The following is a 12145-nucleotide window of genomic DNA, read 5'->3' as shown; positions in this document are numbered from 1 at the left end:
CCAGCACCTTCTCCTCACCCCTCCCTCAGCAACAGCCTCCCACGCGGCTCCTGCCTTCCTGCAGCCCATGAAGAACCCTCTGTGTTCCCTCTGTGAGTCATGCCAGCAGGCTGCGGGACGGTGACATCAGCCCTCAGTGGGGCCGAGCAGGCCAAGGGTTTGTTTGGGGCTTTGTGCTGGGTATGAGGGCCAGGACCGCGTGGTGGAACATCAGCACACGCTGCAGACACCTCTTCCTTCCATGGGGCTGATGCTCCACCTCAGGCCAGGGCACAGAGGGTGCGGCTGCCTTCCAAGACTACAGTAAGAGCTGTTTATGGGCTTGAAATTTCCTTTTTGCAATACTGGTGAACAATTCCCTCTTCCAGAAAAGCTGTTTTGTAGTACTGCAGGAAAGCTCTTCCACCGGCAGCAGTGCAGCCCCATAGCTCTGACCAGAGGGTGGCACAGGTATTTCGGTCAGGAGATCAAATGCCTTTATGACCTCGAAGGACACACAAAGTCAGCTCAAGAGCTCTCAGCTGTACAAACAAAACGCTGCCACCTCAATGATAAGAGGGTGCCCATGCCAGGGCAGAGCAGGGGGGAAGAAGGATGCAGCAGATAATGGTGAGCTGGGAAGCCTCATGCAGCTCTGGTGCTGCCGTTCCAGGAGATAGGCACTGTACACGCTTCAGGCCAGTCCCCTCCCCTGGTGGCAGGAGCAGCCAGCCTGGCTTGCCAGTGCTTTGCTACAGACAATGTTTGCAGTGAAGCATTTTCTACCCATCTGCTTCGAGCACTGCTGTAGGTCAGTGCTGGCATAGAGGGGTTTGCCACCAGGACCTGGTGTCAAAATGCACAGCCCTCTCCGTGTCCAGCAGGGAAGGGTGAGCTCCCTCCATCTGACATTGCTTTAGAACACAAGTAAGACAATGAGGCAATTACAGGTCAAGAGGCACAAACCAAACATCTCAGTTCCAATGAGGAGAGTTCTGCTTTTCCTCTGAAAGACTGTTCAGAGCCCACTATTTTGGCCCTGGTTGGGACTCAGAATAAAACTCCAACCTGCAGTTCTGCTTCAGATTTGACTAAACCTCCACGAAAAGGTCAAATACTTTTTTGAGATTCCAACACAAGAGCCTTATGGCTCCTATGGCTTTCTGAGACCTTTTTTTATTCACAACACTTCCATTGCCTGAACCCAAATCCTTCCTATCCTCCAACCCTGGCAAAGACAATCTGCAGCCAAGCAACAGCCCCTTAATTTTTCCTTCTGGACACACAGAAGCTGTTGTTTCACTGCTGAATGAAGTCAGGTTTCATCAGCTAGTCTACCGATTTGCAGATTTGGGTGGCTGTCACAGGCTTGCCACCATCAGCCTCTCTGCCACACACCACTTGGGCCCTTTGGCCTGGCCTGTGCAGTGGCTCCTTAAAGCCATGCTGATCAGGGAACCGAGCTGGTTGAAATGAATTGGAAAAAGAAAAGAAAGCAAGGTCCTTCTTACAGGGTACTTTGTTCATGGGTTTTGATCCTTATCAGTTCCTGGTATGGCTTGCTGCAGAGTCACAGAAATTGTTATTTAGGCACAACTAGGAGAGATGTGTGCTAACATCAGAGATGGAAACACCTCAAAGTACTGTTACTAATGAAGCTTCCTTGTCTTCAATCCATGGCCAGAGTTTCCTATCTCTGACTGACGTGACCCACGAGATAACGGTAACTTTCCAGTAAACAGCCAATTCATTTCACAATTTGCACATCATGACACATCCCCCACATACCAGAAAATCAGCTCTACAAACTCCTTTAGGGCCTTAAAAGATTCCTCATGCTTCAGTTTTAGTTTTTAAATGACCATAAGCATTCAACTGAGCTGTAAGCAATTAAAACAAGACATAGCTTTGGCAATAAACAAAATATTTTCCCCAGAATTTGCTTAGCTGCCCCATTCATGGACCTGTGCCTTTGGAATGGGGAACGCTCTGGGATTCCAAAGAACACAAATAACAACAACATCAAGACATTCCATTTTACTGAACGAAACAGTGATATACCAAAACACTCACGATACATTATCACTGCCTGTGCAGGAGTGTGGGTGGGAGGCTGCAAGAAGAGACAGATAGAACAGCTCCTACACGTGCTTTTTTCCTCTGTGCTGCTATTTGCCTTCTGCCCAAGAAGCGCAGCAAATATATTAATATCCAACTGAAAAATGAGCTGAGGTAATTCTATCTATGAGCATGTGATTGGTCCTGCTGCCTCAAATGTTTTCCCTCTTGGTCCGTATCTGAATCTCACACTGACTGACTCACACTGCAGCCACATACGTCACTACTACCCAGCAGCATCAGACCATCATTTGTTTCCTTTTGGAACGGGATGTTCTATAACAGCTCCAACTCCCACTCGACGGTTTATGAAATTGCAGTTCTTTCACATGCCTCCTTTGTTCCTTGTTTATGAGGTGTTAAAGCAGGAGCAGAAGCGGCCTGAGCTCAGGGATGCTGCATCTGAAACCAAAGGGATTTGGCTTTTAGGAGGATGGAAGTGAGATGGTTCTTGGTACATTGTGGAGTTTGTACTTCACACAGGCAAACAAGGGCAAAACTGTTGCTTCCAGCATTGCTGCTTGAAGTACATCCCCGCATTTCATCTGCAGGGCTCCTTGCACAGCCAGGGAGAAATTACACCATACAGGAAAGTAGAAGCCATGGACAAGCTGGCAGAGCCATTAAAGCAGAACCAGCTCTGCTGCTGAGCTCCTGAGTGTGATGGTCAATATGCAACACTCCCTGTTAAGCACTGGCTGGTTTGCTCTTCTCCTCCTATGATGCTATCATAGAAACAAAAAGCTTGGAAGAGACCTCTGTGATCAACTAGTCCAATTATCAACCTATTTTCACCTGTGTTTAGCCAGCACAGCCATTCCTAGTGAAAAGGTCAAAACCAAAAAAAAAAAAGAAAAAAATCTCTTATTTTCTACTACTGACAATGAAAGGGGAAAAGATGATTTGGAGAGAATTCAGAAAAGTGAGACATATTTTCAAACTGCACGTAGCATTTCTCTAAGAAACAGAAAAAAGAAACAGAAAACCCTAATAGTCAATGGAGGTGTTTAATCTGACCTCTTGGACCTCTGTCCAATTTACATTCACCAAGGTTAAATAAATAAGCATTAAAAAACCCAAAGCTATAGCACTGTCCTGCATGGAGCCAAGACCTTACGTAAAGAGGCTCAAGTCACACGCACCTTTCCTTTGACCTAGAGGCCAAGCACAGCTCTGTCCAGACCCAATTATTAAGTGAAAAGACCTTCATGGCTGCACTAACTTGCATTCATCTGTCTGAGAAATCTTTAGAAACCACTGCAAAATCACATCATGACAGCTTGGTGCTCACTGCAACACCCTCACATGCAGCAGGGGCTGGGGAGAGCAGTCAGTGCTCCTGCCCTGGAGCATTTTTGGGACAGCCCCAGGAAGCATCCTAGTAAGCTTCAGGCAGTGCTGCAGTGCAGGAGTCACACTGAGCAGGCTCTCAGTGCCAGCCCTGGAGCTTTGGCAGCCATTAGGACAAAAGAATCTATAAATGCAAGCCATTATCACCTTACAGACGTCACCTACACCTTCACCTGGACTTACCTGGCTTGATCTGGAGGGCAGTGTTCCTCTCGACATTCAAAATGAACGCATGCACTAAGGAATACGAGGCGTCTCGTGCACAGGGTATTGTTCTGGATTTCGGATTTCTTCGGGGTTGTCTTGGCAACAGAGAGGGTTTGCTGCTAGAGGTGTGTGAAACACTGGGCAACAAAAAGCAAAGCGGTTCCCAATTGCTTCATTCCATCACCTGGTCAAACTGGACCAGACTTCAGCCTGCTGGGATGCCGTTCGTCAGCAGGGCAGCTGCTTTTCCCTCCCACCAAAGCACTGCAATTTGGAAAAGAGCAAAAATAACCTTCCTCTCTGAGAAACGATGTCTGCTCAGACATCCTGACCTCTTCTGTTCACTTTCTCCCTTCACAACAAGGAGTACATCCTTGGAAAGCAACAGAACAAATTATGGATGGTATTCAGCAAAATTAGTTGGCCCGGTTTGTTGCTCGGGTTTGTTGAGTGATTTTAATTTCAGTTATGGAAATTCTAAGCAATTTCAGTGAAGCCAATGGGGTTACCTTGGGCAAATTCCAGTATAAATGAGTTTGCCAGTTAGCCCCAATTTGAGCAACTCTCATCTGCATGGAGAGAGGAGAAACTGACCAGCAGCATCCACCCTGCTCACCCTCTTACTGAGCACACAACTTCATTCACTGCACTTCATGAGGTCCAGGAATTAGTCTGGAAAGCTTTTAAAGCATCTTTAGAGGCAATTTCACATCACTTATTCATGTCACTTGCCTTTATTTTTACTTACTGAAGGCATTAAAAAAATTAACCCAGACAGCTGTTCAAATTCCTCAATTTTTCATGTAGCAAAAGGAAAAAAAGTCTGAACAGCTGTATCAGTAAAACACAAACCAGGTGGCCTCCCTAAGGCAAAGTTTGTATGAAATCTGTAAGATAATGTTTTTATTATCTGAGTTATTGTATTTCGTTTTTATTGCTTTGCTCTTGTGGATTCTTAAAGAGGCACTGGCCATTTATTTCTCACCTTCCTCCTCAACTTGCAACATTTGAGCCCTACTGTAACTCAACACAGATGATAGTGTGATATTCTTCTAGATGTGTGAAAAATCACTCTTTCAGCATAATATCCCTGAATATATTCCAAAGTCTTAAATGAGATTTAAGGCTGGGTGAGAAGCAGTTTCACAGATTTGGCCTTTCTATGGGGCCCAAACCCTCCACCTCATTCAGCCACCCAAGCTCATCTGCTAAATCCCTTCCACACAAGCCCTGCAAAGGGTGTGCTAGGACTGCTATAGCGTGGCTTGCTGATTTGTGCCATTGTTTTCCATAAATTGCTTATTGATGCTTTCTCGCCCAACTTCCATCCTTGGATTAAGAACTCCGGGGGTAATATTGCTAATTCTAAATCCCTATCCAATCCAATCCAATCAAGTTATATTGTTGAAGTTGCTTTTAAACTTATAGAATAACAATAACGTATAGCAAAATATCTGAAATTTTTCTTTTTTTTTTGCTTAAGAAATAAAATATCAAAAAATACTTGCACATGAGAAGGACCATCTTCCAGGGGAAAACACAACAGAAACACCACTGAGTCTAAAGGAGAATTCCATTCTCCTCTAAATGATTTGCTTTTGGTAAGCCTTCCTCATGTTCAGTAGGTGGATGCAATTCCCCATCTATGTACTAAGCCTGTGTTATTGCAATTCCAGCATGATATATGTTTATTTGGAGTCTAACAAGATCATGAATCAGGAAATAGCACTGTACTTTATATTATGTATTTATTTATTGTGTTAGGATGAAATTTACCTGGGTCTAGAGAACAAAATTAGGCTGTTATAGCCCTTGGTTTCAAATAAGTTATTTTCCTCTCAATGCCTATGCCCTGTGGATAGAAATTTATTTCATCTGTACTGAATAAGAATTCTTCCATTCTCTCACAGCTAAGGCAGCCTCCAGATATCATTTCTATACCTTATCTCATACATCCAATTTTGTATCTATTACCTGAATGCCTGAAAATATCTCACATAACACCAACGATCACAGAGTGGAAATGTCCACAGTTTGTGGGAGATTTTTTTGTTCCTATTCAATCTTTTGGTAACGAAAAAAATCCCTGCTCATTAGTTTGGTGTCTTTGGTGACCCTGTCATACTTCTGACCTCCACCTACCCATTGGCTTCTATGAGCTGAGTGGCCATTGGAAAGAGGAACAGTTTACGGGACTCCAATTTGCAAAATCACAGTTGTTTTCTGAAGTGTGACACACAGTGAGCAATGAAAAAAGACCTTAACTGGAAGATGTATTAATACATGTAAAAATAGGGGAAGTGAAGTGGAAAATTACATTACAGAATATAAGAGAGCTTGATGTATTTAATAATACAACAGTAATTATCTTTAATAATACTAAAAATATCACAAAAAATATTATGACTGCTCTGTTAAGTGCTCAGACTCTGATTGCTGTATTTGATAACTCTGCAAGAATTTAAGTCTCAAGGTCTTTCTTTGTGAGACTAGGTAGCATTTTTACACAAAACGCAGGAGAGAAGTCAAACAAATGACAAACTTATTTCATACAGAGGAGTTATAAAATCATCAAGCAAGTAAAAGTTTATTCAGTTAATTGGCAAACACCCAGCAAGGATTTCACAACACTGTCAGCAGGGTGCTGAAATACTAAAACAAATAAGCAAACAAAAAAAAAAGCCCAACTGCCAGCTACCAAGTGCTCAGTTCCAGAGAAGTGCTCTTATTTAAGAAATACTTTCTTGAGTATTTTTTAGATAAGTTGCTATTTATCAGCACATAATTACGTTCTTCCTGGAAGCAAGGTCCATGCAAGTTTCTCAACACATCCTAAAATTCACCATTTTCTGATTTCTTCTTGCTCAAGCACCAGGAATAGGAAGAGTGGAAGCAATATATACAGCCATGAGGTGTACTAAAATAATATTTGTATATCATTTAGTGACTCGAGCTAAGATAGTGAGCATCAGAGTGGGGTGAATTAACCAGCTGTGGCTTCTGTCACTACTTTATTTGGACAGAGAAATTTCTTAAGGTGGATGGATGTTCACACAAAGCAGGAGCACAAAGAGGCTCATGAGAAATTTAGAAAACCCCGTAATAAAATGAAATCAAGGTATAACCTATGTGAAGATAATGAAAGAACACCACTGACATCCAGTAAAACCCTGGTGTAATTGTGTTGGTCATGGAGCCTTCTTTGAAACAGAACGTTTCTGAATTTCTGCTCCATGATGAATCTTAGGAATAATCTGGAGATCTAGGAAATACTTCACCTTACCTTCCTGCACACACAGGAGTACAGCAACAATGCAAGTGTAAACACCACTGGTGCCAAATATTTCATTTGTCAACGTGCAACGATGCATTTTGTATCAGGATTACATTATAACCAAGATTAATTATAGTTATTACTGAAAGAGAACAGGGCTGTCTCCAGCAACTCTTTAACAACAACAAAAATTACTTATTTAAATAGCAAAATGTAGCTCACAAGCTTTGTTTGCACTGGGAAGCTCCTGCAAACAGCTGACCCACCAGTGTTCACACAAAACAAATGGTACCACAGCTGCTTTTAATCTGCTAGATACTAGAGGGTATCTCCACCCTGGGAAACAGCACCAGGTTTTTGGAGAAGGAGCTACCTGTTGATAGAGATTTTATGAGAATTGTAACTTTTCAGCAAAACAAGCAATCACTGAGTGTACCCCAGGTTCTCTTAGGAGTAGGGAAACATCTCACCATCATTATGTCAAGGAAACTATCATGCAGTAAGAATTCAAGCTAAGTCTTGAGTGGCACTAACAGCATGAATTACACTACAAGGTAGCTTGCACCAACTGTACCAACTGACTGCTCCAAAGAATGCTTCTGACTGACACATTCAGGCCTGCTTTCTTGCTTAGAAAGAGAAAACAATCCCTGTAAAAAAGCAAAAACTCATGGCTGTCATACTCAAAAGACACACTAAGAGCAGGATTCAGCCCAGTAAAACAGAAAAGCATAAGTAACATGCACCACTTGAGTCTTGCTGACTCCTACCATGATAAAACCTTTTTCATTAGAAGTAAATTTCACCAACTGAGTAATGAGGCAGACTCTCCTTCCAACAACAGGATGAGACCTTTCTGAGTCAAATATAGTTTATAAGGTCAAAGTCATTAAGCGTGGCTGAGCTAACCAATCATGCCAAGTGAACCCATCACCACTAAGTGATGTCAAAAAAAAAAAACAAACACATGAAGAAAACCAAAAGCTTAAAATTTGGAACAGTACCGAGACTGAACAACTTTACTTTCTACACAAACAATTTGTCATAAGGAACAAAAACACTAAATGTGACAAGGAAACTCTTTTGCTGAAAATTACATGGCCAAGTTATATGATTGCATTGCTTGTGCTCCCTGCTCCTCTTCCTCCTCCTGGGTTTCTATCTAGGAAACACTTTTCAAAACATGCTGGTTCAGGTACCTCTTTCAGAATCTCAGTGCTCAAAGGTTTATTACTATAAATGCTTCAACTATAAAATTCCTAAGGAAATTACACTATCATCTTTTCCTGCTGAGTCTCATCTAGGAATTTAAAATCCTCTAGTGTGGGAGAAGGCTCTGATCACAAACTTTATTTTGCTTTTCCATTAAAAGCAAAAGAGGAAAATTTAGGTGAAAAACTCCAAAGTCTGGGAAAGGAAGACAGGAAACAGCAAGACCAGAGAGGTTGAAAACCAGTACCACATTGCTGAGTCTGGAAAATACGAATGTTTGCTCAAGGCAAAGTACATCACCAACTTTGTTTTGGTACAAGAAGATGATAAATAGCACACTAAGATTGCACAGATTTATTACTAGTAGGGTTTTGGTTGTTGTTTGTTTTTTTTTCCTACCTTATTAATTTTTGAACCTGAATAACACTAACAGCTCCATGTTGAGCTTACAGTCACGCAAATCCTCCTTACTCCTGCAAGAAGTTACAGTGACTTCCAGAAGATTATTTTTCTGCACACCAACATCACCCTTGAACATTACCATCTAGATCTGGCCTTCAAGCTTGTCACATTATGTATAATGTTTACATAATAGCTACTATCTAAAAATCAGCAGTTTTGATGTGATTGAGGTATTTCATTACCTCACAGGAAGCACACACAATGAATCAGCAGTAGCACATGCAAGAGATGCTCTGTCATTCAGGATCGCTATACTCAGTGGCATGCTATCAAAGATAACATCCAGCTTCTGGAACAAGGAAAACAAAACACCAACTAATACAGAACGTTAAAGCCAAATAGAATTTTCCCTGTTCATCCCACCTCCAGAGAATTGCAACCAACACTACAGAAAAGGTTAAATGAAATCTTGCTGAGTCCTACATGCAACCCATTTGCAAATACAGTGATGTGAGATTTGCCTGAAGTTCAAGGTAAGCCCTCTTCTTTGTTCCGAGAAAGAATAATAAATGTTAACGATAAGATGTGCAAGGGAATGAACCTCTGAGATTCTAGCCTAAAGATCTGCATGAGGTCTCATACATTTATGGTAAGCATCAACACTGATGGACTCCAGAGGAGAAAAATATTGTATTACCTACAAAGCACACGGTTTACAAACTGCTTCTTTCTATCTGTACACAAAGAAGTGAAACAGAGTGTTCATCTTGTAGAACTTGTAAAATTCAAAGTTTAAAGCCAAAGAAAACAACCAAGGTAAGAGCTGATCAGCCAAGTCAAATGTTCCTTTACTTAGCAAACAAGACTCTTACAAGTCAGTACTGGGTGTTAGATATGGATTTGGTTCAGCAAAGATCAATTGATGAGTATGGGCTTGAATCACGTCAACATTACAGGCAACACGTGTTGGTAAGGGATTTGGGTACTAGCCATATTTTTGTACTCTGTTCCCTAAGAATGCAGCAGGTCCATGCAATTTCAGTAAACTTAAGGCCTGGTGTGACCCACAGCAGCTTCTCATGAAGGATACAGTAATTCGAGTGCACTCTGCCCAAAAGCCTGCTGGAAGCCATTGGTTTCTTGGTACATTCCTACCTTAAAGCAGGGAGCCATCAGGGGTGACAGTGGAGGTGCATTGAAGAGTTATTCAGCTCCAGGCAAAATCAGAATAGGTCTCTCCTAACGTAGACTCTGAATGCAAAATTGCAGAAGATATGACTAGTAAATACCAAATGGTTAGACATGACAAACACACACTTGAGGAATATTCAGAAACAGAACAGTAATTTCATTACATTACTGACAGCATTCTAATATATAAGACTCTGTTTCTCCCAGCATTCAGTCCTGGGACACATGGCTGGATGCTCCAGGTCCAACCCTTTTCCAGCTGGTCAGACACCAGAAGCAACACATAGCTCTGGTAATGGGGAAAGTGCAGGTCTAGGTGTCTGACCATGCAGAGCAGCCAGAGGAAGTCTTTAGCTGCTGAAACACTACCCTCATACCTACTCCCTGTCCTCTTCAAGACCACAGCAGAAAAGGATGTGGGTAAAACAAAACTAGCCTGGTCACAGACTGCCTGTTGGGGTCCATCATGTTAAGTATTTTGGAGCTGAAGTTAGATAACGTTTGAGAAAATTTTGAGGCATGTTCAGTCTGGGGAAAAGGAGGCTGAGGGGAGACCTTATTGCTCTTTTCCAATATCTGAAAGGTGCAGTGAGAGGGGGGTTGGTCTCTTCTCACTGGTGACAGGACGAGGGGAAATGGCTTCAAGTTGTGCCAGGGTAAGTTTAGGTTGGATATCAGGAAACGCTTCTTTACAGAAAGGGTTGTTAAGCACTGGAATAGGCTCCCCAAGGAGGCTGTTGAGTCACCATCCCTGGATGCGCTTAAAAACCATTTAGATGTGGTGCTCAGGGACATGACTTAGCGGAGGGTTGTTAGTTAGGGTAGTATGGTTAGGTCATGGTTGGACTCAATGATCTTTGAGGTCTTTTCCAACCTGAGCGATTCTATGATTAAAAGGGAAAGAAACTGAATAATTAAGAGGAAAAAAACATCTGGTATAAGACACAGAACAGCTCTAAGGAAAAGAAGTAACAACAAACAAGCTCTGCAGTCAAGGAAAGGGTAAAATCTTGGCCCTATCAAAGTCAGCAGGATGTTTGCCAGAAAGCTGTAGACAGCTTGTTTTATCCAGGATTTTTAATTAGCGATTAAATGATTCAATGGCAAGTTGGCTGTTTTAAGAAGGAAAGAATCATAGAATAGCTCCAGCATGCCTCTCCCTACCCACCCCTTGGGAGGTACAGATCAGGTTTTTATTTATAGGAGACTTGACAGGTATTTCATTGAACCTTAGTTGAAATCTGCAGTTTCCCAGGCCCCGCCTCCTTCCCCAGTTTGGGGATGAAGATAGGAAACACCTGCTAATGACACCAGAAACATAACAAACAGCAAAAGCCATGCATCAGCAGAAAGCACGTTGAAAGCCTGGTTTCTCTAATACAGATTGAGTTCATCTAATGGTGGTTAGCATATATGGAAAAAATAGGATGGTGCATTCTTTTAATTGGCACAAATCTGAACGTCTGTGAATGTTCTGGAGTGACAAATAAATAAGGCATTTCCCTGCTGAAGAGGCAAGTCTCTTTGTTACAAGCCCTGCAACCCAAACGATCTATTCATACCACACACATCCCTTATTTTGCATTATTTTTCTGCTTTTCTCAGTCTCCTTCTGCTTTTCCCACTCCAAAGTACATGGGTTTCTATGGAAACAAAACACGTCATCGGAATGGCCAGAACTTGGTGACATCCCTAAGTGCAGAGCGAAAATGCAATCTGAATAACTGTTCTGCAATTTACAGCATGGGCTCAGAAAGGCAGTGGGTGATTATCCTGTGCACGTGTGTGTACATGTGTTCACGTGGGCGCCTGCCTGTGCACGCACGCATGCCTTGTTCTGCACCATCTACACATATGCAACGCCACCGGCTTCACGGGGCAGCAGAAGGCTTTGCAGAATCTGTCCCATCTTATTCTGTTTTAATATAGCTGAAAATTACTTTGACAGCTGAATAGGTTCTTTGTTTATAACTCGTTCCTCGCTGACTCTGCTGCATTATGTAGCTTTGCAAAGAGATTACTTTGTCAAGAACTGAACATATATGGTCTGAGCATGAACAGTTCAGCACGATGAACTGCATTCATTTTGTACGACTTGCAGCACTGCAGTCTTGCTGCCGTTAATGCGTTTGCTTTTCTCTGCAGGTTTTGCTTTCTGATCTTGTGTTTCTTTTAAATTTTCCTGGGGTTTTTGGGATCACCTTCTTTATCCTTTCCCACACAGAGAATTTTCATTATGTCAGTTTTCAGTATGTTGGAATGCTGTATTGTACAAAGATTTTGGCTGTGCATAACAGGGATTATCGTTATTGAGTTAGCTAATTATCCACCTGCAAATGTCCTGCTGCCACCCAAAACTGCTATGGTTTTGTTACTATTTGAATTACTATTTCAATACCAGAGAGGTGCTGG

The 12145-nt window shown here is 42.2% G+C and overlaps 1 protein-coding gene across 2 annotated transcripts in view; it reads right to left on the bottom strand.

The window, feature by feature from the left end:
• SLC6A6 (solute carrier family 6 member 6) overlaps window positions 1–9718 on the bottom strand; it is a 93832-nt gene extending 84114 nt beyond the window's left edge. Inside the window, exon 1 of one of the 2 annotated variants that reach the window (XM_048957658.1) lies at window positions 9698–9718. The gene's annotated coding sequence lies outside the window, so the exon portion shown is untranslated. The remainder of the gene's footprint in view (window positions 1–9697) is intronic. The other variant, XM_048957655.1, reaches the window with a different exon arrangement.
• Between the last annotated feature and the right edge of the window lie 2427 nt (window positions 9719–12145).

This window comes from Lagopus muta, chromosome 11 (genome assembly GCF_023343835.1).
Source record: "Lagopus muta isolate bLagMut1 chromosome 11, bLagMut1 primary, whole genome shotgun sequence".
In the NCBI taxonomy this organism is placed as follows: Eukaryota; Metazoa; Chordata; class Aves; order Galliformes; family Phasianidae; genus Lagopus; species Lagopus muta.
Note: the sequence above shows the minus strand (reverse complement) of the source record. Positions and strands in the feature narration are given on the sequence as shown.